General features: G+C 43.1%; 1 protein-coding gene and 1 non-coding gene across 9 annotated transcripts in view; both read right to left on the reverse strand.

Moving 5' to 3' along the window:
- The window catches only part of STIM1 (stromal interaction molecule 1), a 224,630-nt gene that overhangs the window by 161,818 nt on the left and 46,665 nt on the right, over positions 1 to 16,147 (reverse strand). The window lies entirely within an intron of this gene.
- LOC129485581 (small nucleolar RNA SNORA7) lies at positions 895 to 1,031 on the reverse strand. The gene has a single exon (XR_008658719.1). It is a non-coding gene; the product is annotated as a small nucleolar RNA SNORA7 (small nucleolar RNA).

Raw genomic sequence — 16,147 nt, forward strand, 5'->3', positions numbered from 1 at the left:
AGGGTCTCACTGTGTTGCCTGGGCTGGAGTACAGTGGCACGATCTCAGCCCACTGCAACCTCCGCCTCCCAGCTTTCAAGCAATTCTCATGCCTCAGCCTCCCAAGTAGCTGGAATTACAGGCGTACACTACCATGCACAGCTGATTTTTGTATTTTTAGTAGAGACAGAGTTTCATCATGTTGCCCAGACTGGTCTCAAACTCCTGGCCTCAAGTGATCCACCTGCTTCAACCTCCCATAGTGCTGGGATTACAGGGATGAGCCACTGCGCCCAGCCCAGGAATGATCTTTTCAATAAATGGTGTTGGATCAATTGGTTATACACAGAAGGAAAAAAACGTACCTAGAATCATTACTTCACACCATACACAAAAATATCGATTTCAGATGGATTGCAGATCTAATGGGAATGGTGAAACAATAAAGCTTTTAGATAAAAAAAAATTATGGCGAAATCGTTATGAACTTGGAATAGGCAAAGAGTTTTTTTTTTTTTTTTTTTTGAGACGGAGTCTCGCTCTGTCTCCCAGGCTGGAGTGCAGTGGCGCGGATCTCTGCTCACTGCAAGCTCCGCCTCCTGGGTTCACACCATTCTTCTGCTTCAGCCTCCCAAGTAGCTGGGACCACAGGCGCCCGCCACCATGCCTGGCTAATTTTTTGTATTTTTAGTAGAGACGGGGTTTCACCATGTTAGCCAGGATGGTCTCAATCTCCTAACCTCGTGATCTGCCCGCCTCAGCCTCCCAAAGTGCTGGGAATACAGGCATGAGCCACCGCACCTGGCCTGCAAAGAGTTATTTTTTTTATTACTCATTTTTTTTTCTTTAGGAAAAAAGCAGACCCAGTTAAAGAAGAAGAATCCTTAAAGGAAGTTTTCCTGCCCAGGGACTGAACGCTGTCACAGAGCGTCTTCCAATCACCAGCTACTGAGCAAGCTGGAATGGAAAGGGTGCCTTGCCAGGTTTGCTTTCCCTCCCTTTGTGAAGCTGGCAGAATACTAAGCACTTTCCAGATGGGATCCCAGGAGGCCAGATTTCTTACAGGGCACAAAAAGGGCTAAGGACACATGGAGGAAAAGGTTGATAAACCGAGAAAAGATATTCATAATACACATGTAAGACAAAGGATTTATATCCAGCATACATAAAGAACTCCTACAAATCAATAAGAAGAAGATAGCCCAATGGAAAACTGGGCAAAAAAGCTTGAACAAATACTTCACAAAATAATAAATCCAGATATTAAATACACATATACATCTCTATATGTCCATATAGATATTCATATGTATATCAAAAGATGCTCTATACATTAGTCACTGGGGAAAAACAAATTAAACCACAATGTGATAACAGTGGTGTTAGCACTCACCAGAATGGCTAAAATAAAAAACATAGGGAAATACTAGATGTTGAAAAGAAGGTCAGACAACTAGAATTCTCATATTCTGCTTGTAGGAATGTATATTGATATCTATCATTGCATAACAAATTACCCCCAAAATTTAGTTGCTTAAAACAATAAACATTATTTCATACAGTTTCTGAGGGTTAGGAATCAAGGAAGTGGCTTAACTGAGTGGCTATGGCTCTGGTCTCTTAGGTTTTAAAAGGGCAATAGCCATCTGATGGTTTGACTGGGGCTGGAGGATTTGCTTTCATGGTGGCTCACTCAGATTCCCAGCAAGTCCATGCTGTTGTTGTCAGGAAACACTAGTTCTCCACATGGCCTTTTCCATACGCTTCTTGAGTGTCCTCACAATATATTGATGGATTTCCACAGAGTGAATAATTCAAGAGACAGAGAGAAAGCAAAAAGGAAACTGTAGTGCCTTTTATGACCTGATTTCTGAAGTTGTACCCTATCATGTTCACTTTATTCTATTTGTTACAATAGAAAGTGAGGTCTAGCTCAAGGGGAGGGGAATTAGACTCCATCCCTTGATGGAAAGAGTAACAAAGAATTTGTGGACCTATTTTAAAACCAAGTATATCCAGTTTGGCAAAGAACGTAACAGTACCCACTGTGGAGCACACACATCTTACCAAGGCCTCCAGTGTGCTAATGCTGTCTGGTTAGCATGATGTTGTCAACGTAATATATCATGGTGATGTTCTATGGCCAGATGGTCCAGGTATCTTCTGACTATATTATGACAAACAGTATAAGAGTAGAAGTGTTTACATATCCCTAGGCAAAACTATAAAGGAATATTGATATGTTCCCCATGAATACAAATAGTTTTTAATCCTTTTTTCTGACTGAAACAGAAAATAATGCATTTGCCAAATCAATGGCCAAATATCAAAGTATAACCTGTTCTAGCAAAGATATCAAACCCATCATGGCGGCCACATTTGGGGATGCTAAATTAAAATTACTGAAGTCCAGTCATTCTCTGATCAAGCCAGTTTTACAGGGGCAGACTAATGAATTGAATATAGATAGGATAGAGACCACCACCCTGCATCTTAAGATACTTAAGGGTAGGTCGGGTGCAGTGGCTCACGTCTGTAATCCCAGCACTTTGGGAAGCCGAGGCGGGCAGATTACCTGAGGTCAGGAGTTCAAAACCAGCCTGGTCAACATGGTGAAACCCCATCTCTACTAAACATACAAAAATTAACCAGGTGTGGTGGCGGGCGCCTATAATGCCAGCTACTTGGGAGGCTGAGGCAGGAGAATCGCTTGAACCCAGAAGGCGGAGGCTGCAGTGAGCCAAGACTGCACCATTTCACCCCAGCCTGGGAAACAGAACAAGGCTCCATCTCAGAAAAAAAAAAAAAAAAAAAAGATACTTAAGGGTAGCACTACTCTCCATCATCTGTCCCAGAAGGTGTTATTGGGTTTGGTTCACTATCTTGGCCAGGAGAGCAGGAGGTAGTTTCCAAGGCTTCCACTTGGCCTTCCCACTATGACACCTCTTATTTAACAGGTCAAGTATCCAGTATGGGCGCTATCTTTTAAATGCTGAGTTTGTCAATCCCAATTATACACTTGGGGACAGAGAAAATGACCAGTTGGTAGGTCTGTGGGATAATTCTACTTCAAAAAAAGTATCATAGAAAAGTAACAAGATAAATATATATCAAAATCATACTAAGTGAAAGAAACCAGACATGATTCCATTTATATGAAATGTCCAGAATAGGCAAATTCATAGAGACAGAAAGTAGACTAATGATTGCCAGAGGATAGAGAATAGGGAGTGTGACTGCTTAATGGGTGCAGTGATTCTTTTTAGGGTGATGAAAATGTTCTGAAATTAGATAGTGGTAACGGTTACACAAAATTGTTGAAAACCACCAAATTGGGCGGGGCACAATGACTCATGCCTGTAATCACAGCACTTTGGGAGGCCGAGGCAGAAAGATTGCTTGAAGGCAGGACTTTGAGACCAGCCTGGGTAATATGGCAAGACCCCATCTCTACCAAAAAAAAAAAAAATTGTACACTTCAAAATAATAAGTTTTATGCAATGTGAATTTTTTTTTTAAGAAACAGGGGTCTTGCTCTGCTACTCAGGCTAGAGTACACTGGCACAATCATAGCTTACTGCAGCCTCAAACTCCTGGGTTCAAGCAATCCTCTCACCTTAGCCTCCTGAGTAGAAAGGGCTAAAGGGGCAGGCCACCATGCTAGACTAATTTTTTAATTTTTTGTGCAGACTGATTCTTGCTATGTTGTCCAGGCTGGTCTTGAACCCTTGGACTCAAGGTATCCTCCCACTTCAGCCTCCCAAGTAGCAGGATTACAGGCCTGTACCACCACCAAACTGTTATGTGATTTTTACTTCAATTTTTTAAAAAATCGAATGGTTGTTGGCTGCCTGGTAAACTGGATAGTATGTGAGGGCAGCTTTCATCCTCACTCAATTTATAATACAGAATCCATCCAGCTCACAGCTTTATACACCGTACCATATAGAGCCCTTGCCAAATGCTTAGGATACGAATATATTTCATCACTTACATTAACCAACACATTATAAAGCAACTTCCTCCTGTTCTCTATGAGTCACTATTTAAATTTGAAAGACTCATGGCTTCTTAAAAAAAAAACTCACGGTTTCAGGCTGGGCACGGTGGCTCACACCTGTAATCCCAGCACTTTGGGAGGCAGAGGCAGGCGGATCACCTGAGGTCGGGAGTTCAAGACCAGCCTGACCAACAAGGAGAAAGTCCATCTCTACTAAAAATACAAAATTAGCTGGACATGGTGGCGCATGCCTGTAATCCCAGCTACTCGGGAGGCTGAGGCAGGAGAATCACTTGAACCCGGGAGGCAGAGGTTGCAGTAAGCCGAGATTGCACCATTGCACTCCAGCCTGGGCAGTAAGAGCGAAACTCCATCTCAAAAAAACACAGTTTGGTGTTGGGGCTAAGAAAAGTCCTTGGCATCTTCAACCCCATACGATGACTGGCTCTGCTACTTACCTCCCTCTCCCTGATTCGAAGGAAAATACAATCTCTATTATAAAATGTCAGACAGATGCAAAGAAAGGATTCAAGCACTATTCCACCTCAAGCAAATATTTAATGGATAAACTGTCTAACAGTTTTCAAATTATGCTCTGTAGACTCCTCCTCTCCTTCCATCCCCTGTCCAAGTCTCCTGGCAATATCTACTTAAAGCAGAATTCTACTTTTGTTGAGTTTTAAATATTGGAAACACATTTTTTTTAACAAAAATGGCTTAATTATGTAGTAAATATCTACAAATTTTGTTGACTTAAAACTATTTCCCTACCTCCCAAACCTACCTTTCTGTAAATGTACCTTGATCTTCTTCCCTTAAGGAACCACCTCTTTCCTGCTCTCTATCCACATGGTTCCAGGGAAGCTGACCCTGACCCCTGGGTTCCATGAGTAGAATGAATCTCTGTTGGCCAATTAAAGGCCAGTATTCTCCTGGCCACAGTGATTACTTTAGGATGGGCATAGGACCCAAGCCAAAATCATACCTAGGACCACCAGCACCATCAGGAAAGAGGTATTATGTTGTATCTTTCTTTCTTTCTTTTTTTTTTTTTTTTTTTTTTGAGACAGTGTCTGACTGTCTCCCAGGCTGGAGTGCAGTGGTCCGATCTTGGCTCACTGCAGCCTTGACCTCCCAGGCTCAAGCAATCCTCCCACCTCAGTCTCCTGAGTAGCTAGGACTACAGGTACAAGCCACCATGCCCAGCTAATTTTTGTATTTTTTGTAGAGATGCGATTTCCTCATGTTGCCCAGGCTGGTCTCAAACTCCTGGGTTCAAGTGATCCACCTGCCTTGGCCTCCCAAAATGCTAGGATTATAGGCTTGAACCAACATGCCAGGCCTGTTGTATCTTTCAATAAGCTGGTAGGATGCATACCCAAATCTCATATCTTTCTTTGCCGCTACATGGGAGAAAACCTGCCTAAGAATGACACCAGTACAAAGAAAAGCAGAGCCAAAGGGGGAGAGAGTGAGTCCTAATGACATAATTTAACTCCCTGTATCTAGCTGTGTCTAAAAGTAGAACTACTTCTAGGCTTTTTAGTTACTCAGTCAATAAAGTCCCTCTCTTGGTTAAGTCAGTCTGAATTGTATTTCCGTCACCTGCAAAACAGAGGGTCACAACAAATGCAAAATTATTTGAATAAAAAATTGAAAATCAACCATCTAGTCAGTAAGCCTCAAACTTTTCTGAGAATCACAGTCATGAGAAGAATCTTTTTAAAAACTCCCAGAAAACTTAGTCTTCTCCCTTGATTCTCCATTACATTCCCAAATCTCATTTTATGGTTTCCAAATCACTTTTCTACTGATAACCTCAGCTCATCTTCAAAAACAAAACAAGGCTGGGTACGGTGGCTCACACCTGCAGTCCCAACACTTTGAGAGGCCAAGGCAGGTGATCGTTTGAGTCCAGGAGTTCAACACCAGCCTGGGCAACATGGCAAAATCATGTGTCTACAAAAAATGCAAAAATTATCCAGACATGGTGGCATGAGCCTGTAGTCCCAGCTACTTAAGAGGCTGAGGTGGGAGGATCGTTTGAGCCCAGGAGGTAAAGGTTGCAGTGAACCAAGATCATGTCACTGCACTCCAGCCTGGCCGACAGAGCCAGACCCTGTCTCAAAAAAAAAAAAAAAAAAAAAACAGAAACCCTGTGAAGTCAGCATTCACCTTTTGTAATCAAAGACATTAAGGTTCAGAGAGAAGTGACGAGTCTTAAGTCATCCAACTTGAAATCAAGGCCTCTGTCTCCATGTGATCTTCTCACTAATCATTACTGTTTTTGCACAGTTCTCAGGAAGCTATACCCAGGGCTGGGAACCTGACTGGGCTTAGTACAGACTTGCTACCTGACTACATTGTTCCCCTCACCCCTGCCAGCTATGCCTTGTTTCAATTAGGCCTCACCCTGCTCCTCACAGGATGAGATACAGACAAGCCAATAGCAGAGCATCTCACTACACGTACATAAGGGTGTGTCACTCAACTGACTGGCATCCCTGAAAGTCACTGGCCTTACTCTCAAAGTTGCCCATAAACCTATCAAATGCACATCAGTGGATCAGATCCGAGGAGGAGGAAATGTCTTCTAAAATGCCCCTATTGAAAGAAGCTTCAGCCAATAGCCACTAAAACACTGCCAAACCACCTTTCCATATCTATTGGGATTTAAAGATTTAAAAATCATTACTGGCCGGGCGTGGTGGCTCACGCCTGTAATCTCAGCACTTTGGGAGGCCGAGGTGGGCAGATCACCTGAGGTCAGGAGTTCGAGAACAGCCTGGCCAACATAACGAAACCCTGTCTCTACTAAAAATACAAAAAAATGGCCGGGCGCAGTGGCTCACGTCTGTACTCCCAGCACTTTGGGAGGCTGAGGCGGGCAGATCACCTGAGGTCAGGAGTTCGAGACCAGCCTGGCCAACATAGTGAAACCCCATCTCTACTAAAAATACAAAAATTAGCCGGGTGTGGTGGCAGGCGCCTGTAATACCAGCTACTCGGGAGGCTGAGGCAGGAGAATCGCTTGAACCCAGGAGGCGGAGGTTGCAGTGAGCCGAGATCGTGCCATTTACACTCCAGCCTGGGGGACAAGAGTGAGACTTTGTCTAAAAAAAAAAAAAATTGGGTGTGGTGGCACATGCTTGTAGTCCTAGCTACTCAGGAGGCTGAGACAGGAGAATTGCTTGAACCCAGGTGGCAGAGGCTGGCAGTGAGCCAAGATCACGCCACTGCACTCTAGCCTGGGCAACAGAGTGAGACCGTCTCAATTTAAAAAAAAAAAAAAAAAAAATTACTGACTGGATTGGCATACATTCAAGGGTTTAAAGTTCAAGAAATTCACACTACACCCAAAAGTTAACTCAAAGTGGATCAATGACCTAAATATAAGTGCTAAACCATAAAACTCTTTGAGGTAAAACATAGGAGCAAACCCATAAAACTGAGGAGTAAATCTTCATAACCTTGGCTTTGACAACAGATTTTTTATTTTTTAATCTTATTTATTTACTTATTTATTTTGAGATGTATCACCCTGTTGCCCAGGCTGGAGTGCAGTGGCACAACACTGCAACCTCTGCTTCCTGGGTTCAAGTGACTCTCCTGCCTCAGCTCCCGAGTAGCTGGGATTACAGGCGTGCAGCACGAAACCTGGCTAATTCTTTTTGTATTTTTAGTAGAGACAGGGTTTCGCCATGTTGGTCAGGCTGGTCCCAAACTCCTGACCTGAGGTGATCTGCCCACCTCAGCCTCCCAAAGTGCTGGGATTACACATGCGAGCCACCATGCTGGCCAAACTTTTTTAGATACAACACAAAAGCACAAACAACAACAACAAAAGAAAAATAAATTAAAATCTATAAAAATTAAAAACTAGGCCGGATGCGGTGGCTCACGCCTGTAATCCCAGCACTTTGGGAGGCCGAGGCCTGTGGATCACAAGGTCAGGAGATCGAGACCATCCTGGCTAACACCATGAAACTCCATCTCTACTAAAAATACAAAAAATTAGCCGGGTGTGTTGGCGGGCGCCTGTAGTCTCAGCTACTCGGGAGGCTGAGGCAGGAGAACGGCGTGAACCCAGGAGGTGGAGCTTGCTGTGAGCCAAGATGGCGCCACTGCACTCCAGCCTGGGCGACAGAGCGAGGCTCCGTCTCAAAAAAAAAAAAAAATTAAAAACTAGACCAGACACAGTGGCTCACACCTATTAATCCCAACACTTTGCAAGGCTGAGGCAGGTGGATCGCTTGAGCCCCGGAATTCGAGATGAGCCTGGGCAACATAGCAAAATCTCATCTCTAAAAAATAAAAATAAATTTAAAGCTACAGTGTATCAAAAGACATTATCAAGAAAGTGAAAAATCAACCTATAGAATGGGAGAAAATATTTGCAAATCATACATCTCATTAAGGGTCTAGTATTCAGAATATATAAGGAATTTTAATAACTCAACAACAAAAAACAAATAACCTAATTTTAAATGGACAAAGGACTTGAATACACATTCTCCAAAGAAGACATACAAATGGCCAATAAGCACATGAAAAGATGATCAACATCATTAGTCACTAGGGAAACACAAATCAAACCACAGTGAGATAACATGTCACACCCACTAGGATGGTTGTAATTAAAAACAAAACCAAAAAGAAAAAAAAAAAGAAGTACTGGCAAAGATGTGGAGAAATTGGGACCCCTTATATACTGCTGATGGGAATGTAAAATGGTATAGCTGCTATGGAAAACAGTTTGGTGGTTCCTCAAAAACAAACATAAAGCTACCATACAATTCTACAATTCCACTCCTATGATACACTCCCAAAAATTGAAAACAGGCCGGGCGCGGTGGCTCACGCCTGTATTCCCAGCACTTTAGGAGGCTGAGGCGGGCAGATCACGAGGTCAGGAGATCGAGACCATCCTGGCCAACATGGTGAAACCCCATCTCCACTAAAAATACAAAAATCAGCCAGGCGTGGTGGTGCACACCTGTAATTCCAGCTACTCGGGAGGCTGAGACAGGAGAATCGTTTGAACCCAGGAGGCAGAGATTGCAGTGAGCTGAGATTGTGCCACTGTACTCCAGCCTGGCGACAGAGTGAGACTCCGTCTCAAAAAAAATAAAAAAATTGAAAACAGGTACTGGAACAAGTACATGTAACTAGCATGTCCATAGCATAGCAAACAGTCTAAATATTCATCAACGGATGAATAAACAAATTGTGATATGTACATATACACATAATTCAGCCAGTAAAAAAAAAAAAAATGAAGTTTTCTGATGCATATTGCAACACAGATGGACCTTGAAAACATTATGCTAAGTGAAATAAGCCAGACATAAAAAGACAAACATTATATGATTCCACTTAATGAAATATCTAGAATAGGCAAATTCACGAAGACAAAAAGTAGACTGGAAGTTAACAAAGGCTAGCAGGAGGGAGGAATGGGGAGTTATTGCTTAATAAGTACAGAGTTTCTGTTTGGGATGATGAAAAATGTTTTAAAATAGTGGTGAAAGTTGCACAATACTGTGAGTGTAATTACTGCAATTAAATTGTATACTTATCAATGAATAAAATGACAAAATTTGGTTATATATATTTTACCACCAAAAAAACCAATAATAAAAAATGAAAGTACCGACACGTTACAATGTAGATTAAGCTCCAAAATATCACTCTAAGAAGCCAGAGATACAAAAGGTCACATATAATATTATTTCATTGATATGAAATATCCAAAATAGGTAAATCCTATTGGTGGCTGCCAGCGGGAGCGGAAAATAAGGAGAAACTGCTTAATAGGTGAGGGGTTTTCCTTTGGAATGACAGAAATGTTTTGGTGCTAGATAGAAGTGGTGGCTGTACAACATTGTGAATGTACTAAATGCTACTGAATTGTTTAATTCGAAATGGTTAATGTTATATTAATTTCACCTCAATAAAATGTGTTTAAGTACATGAGAGAGTTCAGGGAATCATCCAAGCATCAGGAATTACGGCTTAGAAGCAAGGCAAGGCAAGAAATAGTCAAGAACCCAGTGCATAGTGTGTCTAAGAGATACCCATGAACAGTAGCAAGAAGCAACTTAAACTGGGCACAGTGGTTGACCCCTGTAACTCCAGCACTTTGGAAGGCTGAAGCAGAAGGGTCACTTGAGCCCAAGAGTTCAAGACTGGCCTGGGTAACATCGTGAGACCTCATTTCTAGAAAGAAAAAAAAAAATAGCCAGGCATGGTAGTGCCCATCTGTGGTCCCAGCTACTCAAGAGGGTGAGGTAGGAGGATCACTTGAGTCCCAGGGATCAATGCTGCAGTGAGTGGTGATGACACCACTGCATTGCAGCCTGGGCGACAGCAAGACCCTGTCCTAAGAAAAAAAAAAAAAAAGCAACTTGATACTGCAGCAATTTGATGCCTCACTGTACTGGTCAGGACACAGATAAAGCTGCTGTAACTAAGAGACTCTCAAATACGGTGGATTAAACAAAAAGTTTATTTCTCTCTCATAATAGTTAAGCAGTGAGCAGTCTCAAATGAGAGTGAAACTTTGCCATTCTCACTCAAAATGAGGCTTCCATCTCTGGGATCAAAAAGGTGCTGTAGATCTCACCATATTCCAGCTAGCAGGAAGGCAAAAAGGGAAAGAGAAGCACCACACACTGTTTTTAATTACATGATATAGAAGTGGTACACATAACATTTCCACTTGGATCCCTCCCCACCCCCAGGATAGAACTGACACATGTGGCCACACTTAGTTGCAAAGGAAGCTGAGCAGCTATGCATCCTGCTAAAACTCAAGTGTCCTATCATTAACTAAAGAATGACAGAGCCCACATTGGCAAAGGCATCTAAGAATCTCTTTCATATTACCTCATTTTTTTTTTTACATTTTGTCTTATTAAACAAACAATTCGGCTGCACACGGTGGCTCACGCCTGTAATCCCAACACTTTGGGAGGCCGAGGCGGGTGGATCACTTGAGGTCAGGAGTTCAAGAACAGCCTGGCCAACATGGCGAAACCCCATCTCTACTAAAAATACAAAAAATTAGTTGGACATCATGGTGGGTACCTGTAATCCCAGCTACTTGGGAGGCTGAGGTAGGAGAATCGCTTGAATCTGGGAGGCGGAGGTTGCAGTAAGCTGAGATTGCACCCTTGCACTACAGCCTGGGCACCGAGAGTGAAACTCTGTCTCAAAAAAAAAATTTATTCCCAAGCCCAGCTATACTGAAGTTTGCAGTTATTTTTCAGTGAAACCTGCTGGCTAGCTTGGAAAAAAAGAAAGAGAGAAGAGAGGGGAAGAGAGGGGAGCGGAGGGGAGGGGAGGGGAGGGGAAAGGGGAGGGGAGAAGGGAAGGGAGGGGAGGGGAGGGGATGGGAGGGGAGAAGGGTAAGGAGAAGGGAAAGGAGAAGGGAAGGGAAGGACAGTTATGGATAGATGCCCCCAGTTAGCCTCACTAGACTGAACAATACCAACAAAGCCCACTTATTTAACTTCTGTGACCAGTATTTATGGTGGAAATAAAAGTTGCTCTAAAAAACAAATCAGTAAGTGCTATCTCTGTGCAATACTAGGCCAAGTGGTATAGAAAAAACAACAACAACAACAACAAAGCAGTGTTTCTGTCTAAAAAACTTCCAATCTTGTGTGGCAATCACATACAAAGCAACTACAATGCAGCAAGGTAACTGAGACATATAAAGTATGATAGAAGAGTAACAGTAGAATAGACTGCCTGCCTACAGGCAAGGAGGACAGAGAAAGCTTAAAAAGTGGTGACACTGGAGCTATGTACTAAAAGCTGAGGAGTTTACTAGATAGAAAAGAGTAAGCAAGCCAGGGGTGGTGGCTCACACCTAACACTGTGGGAGGCCAAGACAGGAGGATCACTTGAACCCAGGAGTTTGAGACCAGCTTGAGCAACAGAAGGAGACCCCATCTCCACAAAAAAAAATTTAAAGTTAGCCGGGCATGGTGGTACATGCCTGTAGTCCGAGCTACTCAAGAGGGTTAGGTGGGAGGATCACTTGAGCTCAGGAGGTTGAGCTCTGCAGCCTGGGCAACAGAATGAGACCCTGTCTCAAAAAAACAAAAACAATTTTAAAAAGATGGTAAGGAGACATTCCAAGCAAAACGGAAAACATGAATAAAAGCATAGAAAAATGTTTGCTGAGAAGACAATATGCAGAACCCAGATCATAGAATGCCAGGAACACCAGAATGAGAAGCTTGGATTTTAGAATCTCTGAGAAATAGGAAAGCAATAGACTTCTGAGCAGGGGTGGGCCACAGTTAGATTGACTTGTTAGAAGATTCTGGCAGCCAGTTGGAAGGATGGACAAGGACACATGCTTTGGAGTCTCATCCTTGCTTTTATGCCTAGTCCTATCCTTCTCTCCCCAGTGCTACCACTGATAAGCCAAGCCCTTACAGAAGGAAGGCAAATCCAGGCCAAATCCCACAGACTCCAGCAGGATGAGACTTGTAGATTTGTTAGTTTTCAGTTTTCTTGTTTGTTTGTTTGTTTGTTTGTCTCGCTCTGTCGCCCAGGCTAGAGTGCGATGGTGCAATCTCAGCTCATTGCAACCTTCGCCTCCTGGATTCAAGCGATTCTCCTGCCTCAGCCTCCAGAGTAGCTGGGATTATAGGCAGGCGCCACCACGCCCGGATAATTTTTTTTTTTTTTTTTTTAGTAGAGACAGGGGTTTCACCATGTTGGTCAGGCTGGTCTCGAACTCCTGACCTTGTAATCCGCCCACCTCGGTCTCCCAAAGTACTGGGATTACAGGCATGAGCCACCTCGCCCGGCCTGTTTTTAGTTTTAATCTGTCTTTTATTGAGGTGAAATTCATATAACATTCACCATTTTTAAGTGAACAATTCAGTGGCATTTAGTACATTTATAGTGTGCATCCACAGAGGTTTTTAGTTCTAAATTTTTTTGTTTTAACAGACAGGGTGTCATATGTTGCCTAGGCTGGCCTTGAACTCCTAAACTCAAGCAATCTTCCCACCTCAGCCTCCTGAGTAGCTGGGACTGCAAGCATGTGCCACCATGCCCAGCTGGACCTTAGTTTTTGATGAGGTCCAGGAAAGCCTCTGCTTACTTCACTCAGGTCAGGCTTCATCCAGTCCTCTGGCATCTCTGCTCAGATGGATACGCCAGATACTTTTGGCTTTCAACAAACATCTGCCTAGAGTCCCTAAACTGCCATACTCTTTTCTAACCTTTCCTGACCTCAGCTCCCCTAGGAACACAGGTCATTATGACCAGGAGGAAATTTGACCATGTCTATCCCTTATTTTAAATTTTTCAGTGGTTCTGCATTGCCCAAAGAATATAGTCTCAAATCCTTAACAGATAGACAAGGCTCTCTATAATCTGGCATCTGCTTGTTTCCCTAGCCTTATCTCCTAAACATCTTGCCCTAAAATTCTTCCCTCTCATTATGCTTCCCTTCCTACTCATGGCTGCTCAAACATATTTTTTTTCTTTCACCCTGGGAATGATTTTGTCACCTCATACACATTTCCCACAGACTTTTCTCACCCTAGGGAAAGTTCTCATATTTTCATTATTTCCTGGGAACAGCTCTGATTCCAGTCTCATTTCCCTCTGGGTGCCATTCTAATCCATGCCTCATTATTCACTCTTCTTTACATATGTTATTGACCATATAATACCACAAGATGACTTTTTTTTCTTTTTTCTTTTTTTTTTTTTTTTTTGAGATGGAGTCTCGCTCTGTCACCCAGGCTGGAGTGCAGTGCCAGGATCATGCCATTCTCCTGCCTCAGCCTCCCAAGTAGCTGGGATCACAGGCGCCCGCCACCACGCCCGGCTGATTTTGTGTATTTTTAGTAGAGACGGAGTTTCACTGTGTTAGCCAGGATGGTCTCGATCTCCGGACCTCGTGATCCACCCACCTCGGCCTCCCAAAGTGCTGGGATTACAGGCGTGAGCTACCGTGCCCAGCCCCATAAGATGACTTTTTTTCCACCTCCTACTATTCTACTTCTGTCATATTACTGAGAATAGCCTTAACAAATATATCTGCTTCTGCTCCCTCTGCCTGGGTCTCTCACAAGCCCAGGACTTCACCAGGCCCCTCACCCCAAAGTTACTGGTACCTGGGACTTAGAAGAGAGATATATTATACCCATACCCCCAGTCATCTGGGGAGTTAGATCCAGATCCTATTCTCTCTCACCTTCTTTCTGACAGAATTCTTGAAATGACAAAGCTCTTATTAGGACGGCACTTGAACCCACCCTCATTTTACCCTGGAGACATCACTGACCCCAGTTTCATCTTACTTTGAGATCAGCTCTGGCCTTGGCCTCCCCAATCACCATACCAAAGAGAAAGCCATACCCCAGTATATCTTGGGAATGATTTGCACTCTGGCCGTGGCTGGCACTCAACTCAGGAAAGAAAAGTGACATGAAGCAACTGGCCCAAAGTAACACTAATACTATCCCAAACTAGAGAAAGAAGGTTTTCTCTGGGGTGGTAGGGCAGAAAAACTTCCAAATCATCATAAAACCCCCCTCACTTTCTGTGTATGCAAGCCAAATATGGGTCAAATGGTGCACAGGAAGAACTCACACAAAGGCCTTTTTCCAGGTGTATTTTAGGCTTCCAGGTATATCACAGTCACAAGTATCAGTTTGCTCCCAAGTGAGTGAATGAGCAATGTCCAGTTCAGGAAATTCAGACTTCGGCTTTCTTCTGGTTTCTAGGCTTGTGGTTTATAAACTCCGTTCAGCAGCAAAGCAACAATATTTATAAGCCATAAGCCATCTTTCTATAACATTTTATTTGACAATGTTAAGCTTGACAATGTATTAAGCAGAATAAACCTAGGCTTTAAACTTTCTAGCCATGCAATCTTGGCAAATAACTTTTTTTATTTTTTTTTTTTTTGAGATGGAGTCTCGCTGTGTCACCCAGGCTGGAGTGCAGTGGCACGATCTCAGCTCACTGCAAGCTCCACCTCCCGGGTTCATGCCACTCTCCTGCCTCAGCCTCCCGGGTAGCTGGGACTACAGGCACCCGCCACCACACCCAGCTAATTTTTTGTGTTTTTAGTAGAGACAGGGTTTCACCAGGTTAGCCAGGATGGTCTCGATCTCCTGACCTCGTGATTCGCCTGCCTCGGCCTCCCAAAGTGCTGGGATTACAGGCGTGAGCCACCGCGCCTGGCCAGCAAATAACTTTCCCCATTCATAAAATGGGAATAATAGTAGTATCCTGCAAGAAAAGTAAACAAATATATATATAAAGCATCAAGAAATATACCAGGCCCAAAAAGGTTATTCAATCATTTGTTCATTCAGTCAACAAATATTTACTAAGTATATGCTATGTGCCAGTCAGTATTCTAGCACTGAGGATTTAGCCATTAACAAAAACCCCTGCTCTTATGGAACTAACAGGGAGTGGGGGGGCAAGGTGAAAGGCCTGACCAATAAATATGCCAGATGGTGATAAATGCTGTGATGAAAAACAGAGAAAAGGGTTGCAGTGTGCGGTGGGGGAGGGATTGCTATTTTTAAATAGAATGATTGGATAAGGCCTCACTGAGTTGACATTTGACCAAAAGATCTGAAGGAAATAAGGCATGAGCCATGCAGAAAGTTAGGGAAAGAAGGAAGAACCAATGCAAAGGCCCTGAGGCAAGAGTATGTCTGTCTCTATTGTTCAAAGAATGGTAAGAAAGCCAATGGGGCAGGGTGAGCAGGTGGAGAGGAAATGAGGCTAAGACAGGTAACTGGGAGCCAAGTCACATGTGACCTTGTGGGCCACTCTAAGGGCCTTGGCTTTTTCCCTGAGAGATATGTAAAGCCACAGAACAATTTTGAACGGAAGAGTTATATAATTTGGATTTACGTTTTGAAAGGATCACTCTGGCTTCCTGTTTAGAATAAACTGTAGACAGGCAAGGGCAAAAGCAGAGCAATCAGTTAGGCTGTTATCTCACCAGGCAAGAGACGATGGTAACTTGGATCAGGGTGGTAGGTGCAGAGGTAATGAAAAGTATCTGAATATTGGATTTGTTTTAAAGGTAGAACCAACCAGGATATGCTGACAGATTCTATGTAAGTGAAACTTGTTAAATTTAAAATGCCTATTAGATATCTAAAA

Source organism: Symphalangus syndactylus, chromosome 6 (assembly GCF_028878055.3).
Source record: "Symphalangus syndactylus isolate Jambi chromosome 6, NHGRI_mSymSyn1-v2.1_pri, whole genome shotgun sequence".
Lineage (NCBI taxonomy): Eukaryota > Metazoa > Chordata > Mammalia > Primates > Hylobatidae > Symphalangus > Symphalangus syndactylus.